Source organism: Epinephelus moara, chromosome 10 (genome assembly GCF_006386435.1).
Source record: "Epinephelus moara isolate mb chromosome 10, YSFRI_EMoa_1.0, whole genome shotgun sequence".
Classification (NCBI taxonomy): Eukaryota; Metazoa; Chordata; class Actinopteri; order Perciformes; family Serranidae; genus Epinephelus; species Epinephelus moara.
In genome coordinates, this window is record NC_065515.1 from 26,073,495 (window position 1) to 26,086,138 (window position 12,644).

At 42.1% G+C, this 12,644-nt stretch overlaps 1 protein-coding gene across 3 annotated transcripts in view; it reads left to right on the top strand.

The window, feature by feature from the left end:
* Positions 1-12,644, top strand: part of kank4 (KN motif and ankyrin repeat domains 4) — a 93,524-nt gene that overhangs the window by 59,318 nt on the left and 21,562 nt on the right. Inside the window, exon 1 of one of the 3 annotated variants that reach the window (XM_050055870.1) lies at positions 103-126. The exons of the other annotated variants lie outside the window; for them this stretch is intronic. The gene's annotated coding sequence lies outside the window, so the exon portion shown is untranslated. Of the gene's footprint in view, positions 1-102; positions 127-12,644 lie in introns of those variants that run through there. 3 annotated transcript variants of the gene reach the window in all.

Genomic DNA, 12,644 nt, shown 5'->3' on the forward strand with positions numbered 1-12,644 from the left:
ACCCTTCCTCCCTCCTTTTTTCTGTGTTTTTTTTTCTTTCTTTCCCTGCTGAGGTTAAAAGAGAGACAGGGTCAGTAGCACTCACAGAAACAGGAAGGACACGAGGTGAGTGGAGCTGCATGGCAGGTGAGAGGCACACCACCCCATGAGAATTCACTCCCTTTTCTCATCCTCCCATTTTTGTCTTGTTTGCCAGTGTCCTCTCATTATTTTTTCTCCCTTCTGACTCTTTTCTCTCTCATGAGTAATTTGCTCTCTGTATCTCCCTGTTTTCATCTGCCATAATTCCATTTTGTTTACCTCACATTGCTCATCTTCTCTTCTGTGATCTGCTACACCTCACCTCTCTCTTTTCTCACTCCCTCTTTCCCTGTCTATTTTTGCAGGGTAGGACATGGGTCACATGTTGTTGGCTGGGATGTGTGACAAAGAGTGTGAAGAGAGAAAGAGAGAGTGTGTGTGTGTGTGTTTGTATGAATGTCTAAGTGCATGAGAGAGAGATAGAGAGGCAGCGTGGTGTTTTTCTATCCGCAGACTGTTAGCACTCCTCACACAGCTTTGGCAGCTGATACAATGCGGGAGGAATAAATGGGCAGGCCGAGTCAATCAGGCAACACACATGCATTTAGCCGTTCACACACACTCCCACATGCAACACAGTGAAATGAGTATTGAGCTTCTCTGTGGCATTCAGCCAACTCTTCTTTTTCTGAGGCGGTATTTGATTATACGCATCCGATCTGTGTTCTCTGTCATGTATGTGTGTTTTTCTGTGTGTGCGTGTGTGTGTGTGTGTGTGTGTGTGTGCGTGCAAGTGGAAGCCGAGCTGGAGGCTTGTCATCATGCTAAGATCAATAGAGTGTGAATTTAGAAGTGTTGATTTCTTCCCAGAGTTGTCCTGCCTGCTCTGCAGACTGTGCTGCACAGCCGTCGCCTGCCTGGCTTCACACTTCGTTGGTGTCAGGCGGGCCACTTATCACCGGGGGGTGTGTGACTGTGAGGGGGGATAAATTGTGTGCATGTTTGTGTGTGCTTTCATGCAAAAATGTCTTATTTCATGTTTGCCCGACTCTGTTAGAATTTCCTGATTGCGTGTGAGTGTGTGTGTGTGTACTCAGTTTTGGCTGTGTAAGTAGAAAGTGGTAATTAATGAGCAGGGGGACCCAGAGTTATTTATAACCCATGTTTCCATGAGAGTGTGTTAATACATCAGCCTAATCTTTCTGTATATTTAAATATTTTATGCATGTTTGGTGTTTGTGTGTGTGTGAGTTGTTTTTACCTGTCATGGTGAGTAGGGGGGGATGTAATGTGACATGGCAGCGCTGTAAGTGATCTACTTGTCTGTTGCAACATACAGCACACCTCTTTCCTTTTGCTTTTTTCCTCACTCCTGCCTTCCCTGACTGCATATCCTCCTCTGCCCCTGTCTTGTCTATTTCTCACTTTTTTTTTCCCACCGCCACTTTCCATAAACCACATTCCCTTCTTCCCCCCCTTCTCTCTATCTTTCTGCCATCTCTTACTCTGCCACCCATCTCCAGCTGTCCCTGCTCATTTCATCACTTGTCATCCTTTTCGACCCATTTTAACATCTGCCAATGTTGACACAGGAATAGTCCGATAGCTCCACGTGCTAATTAGCGGTAGCAGTTACTTCACCACCCTCATTAACTTCCAGGAGCGGAAGTAGCCGTAATGCTAACGTAGCTCCAGCTAGAAGGGGTTGGCTGTGTGCTCCAATGAATAATAGATGGTGTGTCACTTCCCTTATCGCTAATGAAAGCAGGCAGCTGCTGCTCGTGCTGGAATACCATAGGGCGTGAGGAGAGCCGCCTGAGAAAGGAAGATGCTTTCGTTCTGTGTACGGAGGGATAAAGCGATCGAGCGATAGGCTGATAAGAAAACAGTTGCAGGGAGGGCATGGCGCAAGGGTTATCTGTCCTTCGACAGACAAGGCAGAAGCGGGACAGGGGTGGTGACGTTACAGTCACATCCACGCCAGTGCAGATAAAGTTGAAATCTATTTTCGATCCACATTGTTTTAAGCAGACTTTTGAAAACACCCTCCAGAATTAGCAAATTTAAAAAAATGTCTCACACTGTTTAGGCTGAGAAAGTCTTTCTTCCACCTCCCCCCCGTGGTCACTTACTTTGTATTAAAAATAGCATAGTGCAGGTTTCATATGACTGGGTATAAAATGGTGACTTGATTAATGGTCCTAATGCAGTAGTCCAGGAATTACCACCCCAGTTCACAGGGACCACTTATGCACCACAGGTATATCAGTATTTCTATGCTCAGTCGTTTGACAAGAAAAGCACATGGTGTGTCAATGGGAACACCTGCAGTGTACATTTAACAACATTATATTAAAATAAGGAATAAATGATCACAGAAAGTGTGACAGGTGACAGGATGTAGCTGTTCTCTTTTCAGACCGAGCAGAGCTATTCCTTTTCATTGATTTTTAGAGTAGTCTCTCTCACTGTTTAAAATCAGCACTGTTCAGTGCCCAGTGTAGCCCTACTGGAAGGCTAAGCATCATGGTGCAAAGTGATTCCTCTTGTAACATGTGAAGGCCTTTTGTGAGCATAACCCAACATGTTTAGTGTGGTCCATATAAACGGCTGGACATAGACATGGTTCTGTTAACACTACATTGGGTGTCATTTGCATTTTGACAAGGATATCAGAGGATCAGAGGGGTCTACCACAAAGCAAGATTAGTGTGTTAGTGAGGTATGTTGAATCTAAAGCCGGGGTTTCCCATCTTACAAAGGTGGATCTCTTTTAACCTGACTAGATCGCCATGGTAACTTATGGGACCAGTTTTTGTTCCAAGCTAAAGAGCACCTTTTATGGCTCCTTTGATTAGCGTCAATGCATGATACAGATTCTCAGGTAAGGGAATACGTTATAAACGCACTTTATCCATGCACTTGTTAAGCCGTAACGTTACACTACCGAACAAAGCCCTGCAATTATAGGAGCGCTTACTGCATTTATTATCATTAATATTATTTATTTACCATGGGAACCTACCGTATATCAGTGATGTAGAAAATCTGAGCAAGAATTTTATTGTTTTTTTTACTTGCAAGGTTGTTCTTGCTCTCACTGGAGTACTGAATACATCTGTAGTGTCTTCACTGGCTATAAAAGAACCTTATATAAAATCAATGGTAGCATTGTTATTACTGTTATTAATCAGGATGACATTTACTTGCATATGAAATGTGGTATATAACCCCTTAAAACCATAACGTTACCACTTCATGTTTTTATGCCTGGTCCTTATGTGCTGAGGTCTGTTTAACACTGCTGGTATGTTATAGCAAATAGTACACCGATTAGAATATTGATCTATTAGATTAATCTATTGGTATTTATCACAGATAATATTCAATCAATAAATTTTGAGTCATTTCAACATTATGGGACAGTGTCAGTATACCAAAATGTAGTACTTGTACTGTAATATTTTAATATTCGGGAAAGGTGGATGTAGGCAGCACAGACCAATCAAACAAACATGTCATTTGACTCATTTTATGGGAACGTGCACAGACCCTGAAGAGCAAGTTGATAACCAGCTTTCTGGTACCTGTTATCTCTGATTGAGGCTTTAGGGTTTGTTGATCTAGCCCAGACAAAGAAAGCCTGGCTCTGTCGAACTTGTTTCGTGGTACAACCCTCAGGTGTATTCAGATGACAATTTTCATTTCTGTCAGCGTACCCATTACATCACCGCAAAGCAATGGCTTATATTTGGCAGCAGCACAAGCAGATCTTTCCAGGTTGAACAGAACGATACATTGGAGGTCACCCTCCACATGCTTCCTGTACATTCTTTGTCATCTCTCTGAATGCAAGTGAAATCCTTGGGCCCTGTGGTGTTTGATGTCCTCACAACTAATTTCCTTACGCGGAAGCAGAGGAAACTCGCAACTGAATGGAAAGACTTAAAAGCCATCAATTTGTGTCTTTTGGTTTCTTTCTTTCTTTTATAAGCACGAGTTTCTTTTGTTTGCCCTGCGCGCAGTAAGAAATTTCTATTCAGCAGTCAGTAACAGAACATAGTGCTTGATGTAAGCTGAACTAAAGTACTGATAATAGAGTTTTTCTAGACACAGCTGATTTGTTTTTTGTCTCTTTTGGGCTCTACAAGTAACTGATAACCAGCAAACCAATTAAGGTAGCCAGTTTTTTAATTTTTGCAATTGTCACTATTGTACTTTGAGGACAACATGTGCTTATCATGGTTGTATTAAAATTCATGTTCCACTCAAATATCTGTTCTCTATTAAAGTATTCAGTGCAACCCATTATCTTAATTTGCAGTTCCTCACAGAAAATGCAGTTTAAAGTGACCTACAATAAAACAGTAGCCTGCTAACTACAGCCCCGCGGGATAATTTTGCCACTGTTTAATGAAGCCCATAGACAGAAGTTCCCTTTCCCATTTTCTCTCTGGGGTTGATAGCCAGATGTTGTGTAGCACAAAGGGAACAATCTGGCCCCTTGTGAATACAGGCACTGTTATACTGGACTAGACTAGATCATACTGGATTAGGACCGGAAAGAAAAGGCCTGGATAATGAACTAGAATGGACCTGACTGAACTGGGGTGAAGAAGATTAGAGCTAAATTGGCCCAGAAGATGTATTATAGTTGTAGGGTATTGTTGTAATGGACTATACATAGCCAGAGACAATCTTAGACTGGTGTGAGGCTGTGCTCAAATAGCTCCTGTAGAGCAGAGGGATTGATCTGTTCCTGTAGAGCACACAAAGACTAAGCACTGAGATATCAGATAAATGTCTCCTGGTTCTGTCTTTATGATCTGGACGGCAGCAGCACCCTTCATTCGATCTGACTCAATCACAGACTTTCCAGTTCCCAGTTGTCTTGTCATTGAATTTTCTCAGTTGGCTGCGCTGGAGCATCTCCATGCTGTAGTGTGTCATTATGCAAAATTGTCATCCACACCTGCAACTCAGTAGACTGAACTAATTGTACCGTCAGCTGCGTCCCTCACTCACACTTGTGTCATAGGGAATGTCTCTGTAATGGGACACAGATGAGTACAAACATCAGGTTTAATGTAACACCCTGAAAAAAGCAACAGCTGTCATGATGTGATCCTAAATCTATTCAAAGTGAGTTGTCGTGGCCAACAGTGGCTAATGGCGAATGCTAAAACATAGTGTAACAACAGTACAAGTAGAGAGGATGCATAGAAATATCACTGTAAAGCTTGCTGCCATTAGCTACCATTAGCTTCAGTAAGCTACTGGTCATACACAATGGGTTCACTTCGGGTCTGAAAAGTGAAATCAATGTGGAAATGCATTAAACCCTGCAAAAAGAAGTCTGTTTGTATAGACGTCTTTCAGAAAATGACCCTACTTCTCATTGATTTATTACCTCAGTAAACATTTTTCAAACGAGTTTATGGTCTCAATCACTCAATAAACGATGACGTTCATTTTGTAAATTGTGGTCCCGTTTAAAGTAAAATAGATGATAAAGCAGGGTGTGCTTTGGATGTGAGTACCTTGTGATTGACAAGTCACTACCCCAGCAACCTTTCAGTCAGCATAGAGGCAAAGCAATGCGTGTCCTCTTTAGCTCCACCATCTTTCCCAAATCTGGTCACTTCTGGCTCCAAAAAAACCAAGATGGCAACGATGCCAAACTCGAGGCTTTAAAACAGCAGTCCACAAACTAATGCTTGACATCACAACTGCTGTCCACTTCTCCAAGGCCCCGATCACATAGACAGTTTTAGTTTTAGCAGCTGGAGCTGCCAGTTGTAATTGATTTTAATGAGAATGAAGCTTTTTGCTTGTGTTTTTTGTGTTGCAACGCGACGCCTGGTAGTTTTGCTGTAGCACTCTGAACTCCTTGAGCTGAAAAATCTTCAACTCCGAGCGGAAAATCGCCCAATGTCATCTCTTTTTTTGGTCATCTTTTTTCCTATTGTCCAATCAGATAATTTGAGAGGTGCGTTTTCTGTGGTCGTCATGACAACAAGTTTACAGTTGGTAAACAACAGAGGAGAAACTGGTGGTAGCCGTTGCTGGATACCCAGAGCTATACGGCCTGACGATAGACAGGAGATTATCACCTGCCTCCGAGTCATTGTGAAATATGCCTGTAAACAGCCATCATGGAGGAGAAGCTCCTGGACCAACTGGTGGTGCTCCCCATTATCCACCCTCTTTTTTAGGGTCTCATGTACCCACACAGATCTCTGTTTCCCTGTGCCCAACTAACTATTTACTGACAGCCTCTCACCCTCAACCAGAGCTACAGCAAGTACCCTCTGCCTCAACATTTTAGTTACTAGCTACTAATTACTGGGGGAAAAAACAAACAAATATAAACAAGTAGAGTGATTATACGGGAAGGTTAGCATAAGGACATGATGTTGTGGTTACCTGGCAACAATGAAAAGGCACAGCAGGTGTTTTTTTTTTATCAGTGGAATTCAATTTAAAGGAAAAAAATGCAGCGCGGTGTGCTTCGTGCTTTGCAACCTGCAATACGCTTCCTGTGTGATCAGGGAGTCTATGGTCACACCAGACCAAATAAGTGTGTAGCAGTAAAGAGTATTGAATTGAGCAATAGAGCCTATTATCACTGGTTTATTCAACATTTATTTGTAGAAGTAATAGTGTGTGGTTTCCTCTTATCAGAGTTACATAATGTTGCTTTAAAGGTATCAGAATAGCACAGGACAGACTGCACTTGTGCACAGGTAGGTGTCATCTGTGACATCAAAATTGCACATGCGGCTTGTTTTTGTTTACTGATACACCCCTCTTTCTGCCATTTAAATGCACTCACATTTATAGCAAGTGACCCAAATAACAAAAAGGCAAAGAACAACAATAATGAACAAAAACAATACTGAACTGCCATATAAAGCATCCACTTCAGCGTAGCAGTGTGAAGGCAGAGGTTTAGCTTTTCACAGGCAGAACAAACACAGTTGTGGTCCTGACTGGCTTTCAACAATAACTCCTCTAATTCGAATGAGCTAAGCCTGCTTAGTGAAAGCTTCTAAACCCTGCAAACTTGCCTAATTTAATTAATTTATCTGGTGAGGAGAGCAAAGCAAAACCAAGTGGCTGAAGTTAACATGCTGTAAAAAACGGCTACATTTTGTTTTTAATCCTGTAGGCTACCTTTAAATTTAGAAATGTCCTCAAATGGCTTTAAATGTTAATGAGGTACCTTTAAACACCCAAATTAGGTTGCAAAGTAATCTTTGACTGTGGTGCCCCTTGAGATACCACCTTTTGCTGCCGGCTGTGAGGTTATGCTGCAGTAGGCATTTAACACAAGTATTGAGTACTTTGCATACGTGTGTCTTTATCAGTGTCTCCGTGTTTGTCTGCACATGTGCTCTTGCTTGAATTTGTTGGTGTCTATCTCAGGCTGAGAGCTGGCGTATTAAGCCGGACTGTTCTGCCTTCGTTCTCAAGGTAGTACATGGGTAAACAGAGATAGCCGGTCCCATGTCAGGGCTGTGATAAGGACTAGGGGACTTGTGTTATTGTTGCTGTCCTTTCTGTTTTTCCCTCCTCTGCTGCAGCTTGCAGCTCCCTACTGCTGCTTTCACACAGCCGATGAACACTAATGTGCAGAGCTGCAGCCGGTGCACAGTGTTCAAGCGTACGAGAGATTGTAATGCATTCATGCGTACCTTTTTTTTTTTTTTTTTTACATGAGATGAATACGAGACAGAAAATGACAGAATGAGAGCTTGAAGAGAGGGAAACGTAATGGTAAAGCTGCTCTGCATGTCTGTGATATGAGCGTACAGCTGCCACTCCCATCTCTGCCTCTTTTTCACTTTCTCACCCACTTTCTCTCTCTTTCCATACCGCCCACCTCCTGTCCCCCTGCTCGCGCTCTCCAATCCTATTTCCTGTTGGCCTGTCTTCTGTCTAAGCCTGCTCTGTGTCAGTGTATCAGACTAATTCAATCTCCAGTACACAGGCACTCCAATGTAATGACCCATGACATTCAATTAATGCTTTTCCCCCTTTTCTTGGGTAGGTTGGGTCAGCAGTAATTTTCTGTGTATGTGTGTTTGTCTGGTATGTGTGGGTGTGTGTGTATAATTTGAAAAAAAGCTTGGCAGTCACTGTAACATTAATTCATATCATCACAGGCTGGATTTGCAGAATTCCCGCAGCAGTTTTCCCTACTGACTGCTGTGTGTTTTTGACATTTTACAATACCACAGAGTATTTAGTTGACTCCATGGGTCTCTGTTCCTAAAATACCCCCAAAACAACTATATTACTTTAGCTGAGGTTTCCACACTGCTGACATATGAAACCCCCTGGCTGTCAGTACAAACTTATTTACTACACTCTCATTATTCCTGTCTTCCGGGCTTCACATAACCGATGTCGTCGCCTCTCGACCAGCTGTCCCGCTTATTGGATTGCTGATGAGAGATTACTGCATGTCCTTTAAGGGGTTATGTCGTGCATGTGCGAGACTGCTCAAAAACAGTGACTCAACCTGACACACACATAAAACCGACATACTATAAGCACACACACATAAACAAACACTGACAAAGAGAGTGACTAAATTGGTGCTGACACTCACAAATACAGTTTTGGACACACATATCCGTGGCTTCCTCTTAGCCTTGTGTAGCCTGTAGCAAATACTGTCAATTTGGCTTAACATAGCCTTTATGAGCTTTTAGCTCATAGTCATTATGAGTGTAATCCAGTGTGGATTGTGCAGCACCGTGGGCTTCCAATATTTAATCACCAGTCTAACCTGGATAATCTACTAGTTACCATGCCGCAATAACACCGCATATACAAACTTATGCATTTGCAGTGGGTGTTTACATAGACTGATATTATGGCTCATCATTTATGGTAATCATTTATATTACCCAGCTGAAGTTCACCAAATACAACATGATTCCTCTGTTGCTCTGAGGCTTGTCATTAGTCACACAGCCATTAAAGCTGCAGTAGATAACTTAAATGAAAAAGCTGAAGCTGTCACAATATCCTGACAGTAGTTCATGAGACAGATAATCTGTGAACCTGATCCTCAGTTTCCTCGTAGTGCTTGTAATGGCATTTGCAATAAGTTGTGCAAACATGCCTGTCCTCACAGAAGACACTGCGCTTCCTTTGGTCATGATCAAAACACCTGGGTCCCAAACAGCTACATGTTTAGACATGAAAAATATTAAATTATGTTCCTATTTAAAGTCATTGTACCCCAAATTAACATACAGAAGGCCCCCAAACAAATATTAAAATCAATGGTATGACTTGCTTACTGTGAATTACTACCTCTACTTCAGAGGAAAACACTGTACTGCTACATTTACCTGATAAAGACATGCTATTGGTTATGCTGAAGATTCAGATTTTACTCACAAAATATGACGCTTAAAATATAATGCATTATAATTCATTAAACTATCCAGGATTATAACTGATTAGAATTGAAAGCTACACCTTGAACAGCCGTTAAGTAAATGTACATTGTGTTGATAATGCCTTGCTTCACTCTGCACTTTAACCTTTAAGCTTCTTAACTGTGTGGTATTCATAGTTTTACCCAACCTTACCTTTTACCTATAGTCTTATATTTAAAAAAGTCCTGATAATAAAAATTTTGAGAAGCTACTTCCTCTGAAACTGCAAATAGCCTACTTACATTCCCCAAATCACTAAATCTACCCTTGAAAATCACACTCAAGTCATGGCTACTCGTAGTTAAAATCAAAGCCAAAGTGGTTGTATTCATTTTCAAATAGATGTAATAGTTACTTGCTTTAACCTCTACAGTTATAAAGTAGAGCATGAATTGAATTAATTGAGTTATTTTGCTGGCAGTAACAGTATTAGTGTTCTAAGCTAATGTTGCAAACGTATACACTTAGAGTTGCAATGGCAGAGTGGCGCTTATTCTGTTGGCTCTCCGCTCGTGCTCATTAATTCCAGGAAAATGAAGAAGAGTTTGGTTGTAACATTGGTAAAACAAAGTCAGGGAGCCACAGCCAGCTGGTGGGTATGGTTAAGGATGGCATGCCGCTCGCTCTGCAGGGCCCTACACTTCCTTGGGTTCAGTAACAAAAGCATTTCTGAAAGTTACATTGCTGATGCTTGAAATGTTTGCTACATGCAAAATCTCTGGTCTCTTTCTTCATCTGTTGTTAAATGTAGCATTACCGTAGTGAGCGACAGAGTCCTTGCTTACATAGATCAAGGCATGCTCAAGTCTACGTAGAGCCCTGAAGCCCCGCCCCCTCCTCTGCACAGACCGCCATTCACTTGTTCATTCAAAGTTTATTAATACTAAACAAGTAGCATGCCCCAGTCGCTCCAAATTCAACACTGCACATCCTTGGGTCCCCAGCAATAACCTCGTCAAGTGTGAAGTAATTGATGAATGGCTCTCGATATATGACGAGGACACGCACACACAGACTCCTTGCTTTATAGATAGATCCACCGTGCCTGAAAGTAAACAGCCAGTCAGATCCAGGGGGAGTCTCTATTGCAGTTCCAAGCATTATTCCTGCACATGCTGCGCTGCCAACAACAGCATACATGGCACAAACAAGTAAACAGAGAAGGAGTGACGATGAAAAGCAAGCTAAAAAGAAAGAGTTAAACCGAGCCTGAGATAAAACGAGTAAACTTTGGAGCAACTTTTCTGAGGTGGAGAGAACTACAAAGCTGAAGCCTCACGCAGACGATTGTGAACTTGACTCAGTAAGCGCATGCGCGTGGGAGGGGAGATGCACAGTGTGTGCACAAGCAGTGATTGGCATGCCTTCTAGAGTCTTCCTGGCTCTGACTGGTTGTTTGGTGGATAGTGGATTCTTGCAAATGCCATTTGGAGCAGTAGGAGAAGCCAGAAGAACACATTTTTTTCAAAGACTATCTGTCTCATTACTGCTGCCAGGATATAGTGACAGTTTCAGCAAATATGACAAAAATGTATTTTTTTTTAATAAAAGTTACCTACTGTAATTTTAAGAGTGACTTTAATTAAAAGGAGGGATTTTAGAAATCCTCACAACTACACTGTGGAGAAGGCCAAGTAGACTCTCTTCTAGCAGTTCTGTCAAGTCACTGATTGTTACAGTGGCATTTTTTTTCCCACAGTATCATCTCTTCTGTCACGTCTACCCCTCCTCATTTCTTTCTGTCATACTCATCTGCCAAACTCAAGCTTTCATTCAACATTCTCCACATATTCTCCACCCTATCTCTACTCTTTTGTCTCCCCTCTCTCCTTTTTTTAGCTCCCCCTCTTTCTGTCCCTACTCCATTCTCTCCTACTCTACCTCTCCGTTTCGGTAATGATCTAATTAAGGAGGGTTTTGTTGCCTGCCCACTGTGTATAATTGCCAGTGGGGTCTGCCTGTACTTCACTCAGCAATTACGAGCAGCATTCTTCTGCTCCCAAATCGGCTAATTAAGCCTTAAGGACAGCGAGCCGATCGTAGTCGCATTAGGCATCAGGAGGAGTCAGGAATGCCTGTGCTCTCCTCACTCCTGGGACACGCAGAAGTAGTGGATTGAAGAATGGTTGCCATGGTTGCAATCACATGGTGTCAGATCCTTTGCAGAGGCTGTCAGTCAGTTGATCTGTTTGCCTCCTTCTCCATGTGTGCGTGTGTATCTGCTCATCTGTAACAGAAACAACATTTCTGCTCCAGGTCACCAGCTCTGTTCATTATTAAGGCTCAATCTATGAGGACGATGCAGGAGCCAAATAGAGCTTGTCACAGTTCCTGTTTAGGCCCCTGGGTGCCCTGGTTGTCATTTTGATTGATTGCATCGCCAGCTTATGTATTGCTTGGTTTGCAATATGTCTCCACTCAGCACTGCACGACACAGAGCTTACCTTGTGGCCAGGACTATGCTCTTGCTCCAAACTTTTTTATATCAGTGAAGTAGTGTACTGTTCAAGCACAAAAACATGCTGCAATGGATGTCTTATTGCATTTGAACTGTGTCACATGCAGTAGAGTGTGGGTGACTTTGTGATTAGAAACTAGGACTGAACTGCTGCAGAGATAATGCCAACTTGTTTGTTGAGTATTTTTCGTGTTAGACCTTTTTTTCAGTTTCACAAACTTCTTGTTGAGAGATACAATGTGGAGGTGTGTGTTCCCATTCTTTCGAGTCATCAAAGCAGCCGTTTCAAATGGGAGAACCGCCTCTGTAGAGACAGTTTCCATATTCCCACTGGACCTTTATCCTCTTTGAGTGTAAAAATGGTATCACAATAGGAAAGCAAACGACACATGATAGAGGAAACACCATTAAAGCAACATGACCTGCACTGTTGCACTGTAATATCTATTTGCAATACAGTATAGCATCAGGCATAACATCTGCAGTAACTTGTAACCCAGGGGCATAATAGAATACAGTGCCTGAAAGCCTGGTGTAAAAAAAAAACAAAAACAAAACTCCATCTGTACAATCTGTTCCAATACATATACCATATAACACTATGGTAGACCACCCACTATAATAATGAAAATGCTAATTTACACCTCACATGTTGAAGATTGAACTCTAGCACGTATTAAACCAGAGCTGCAGGCACTTGCGCTAGC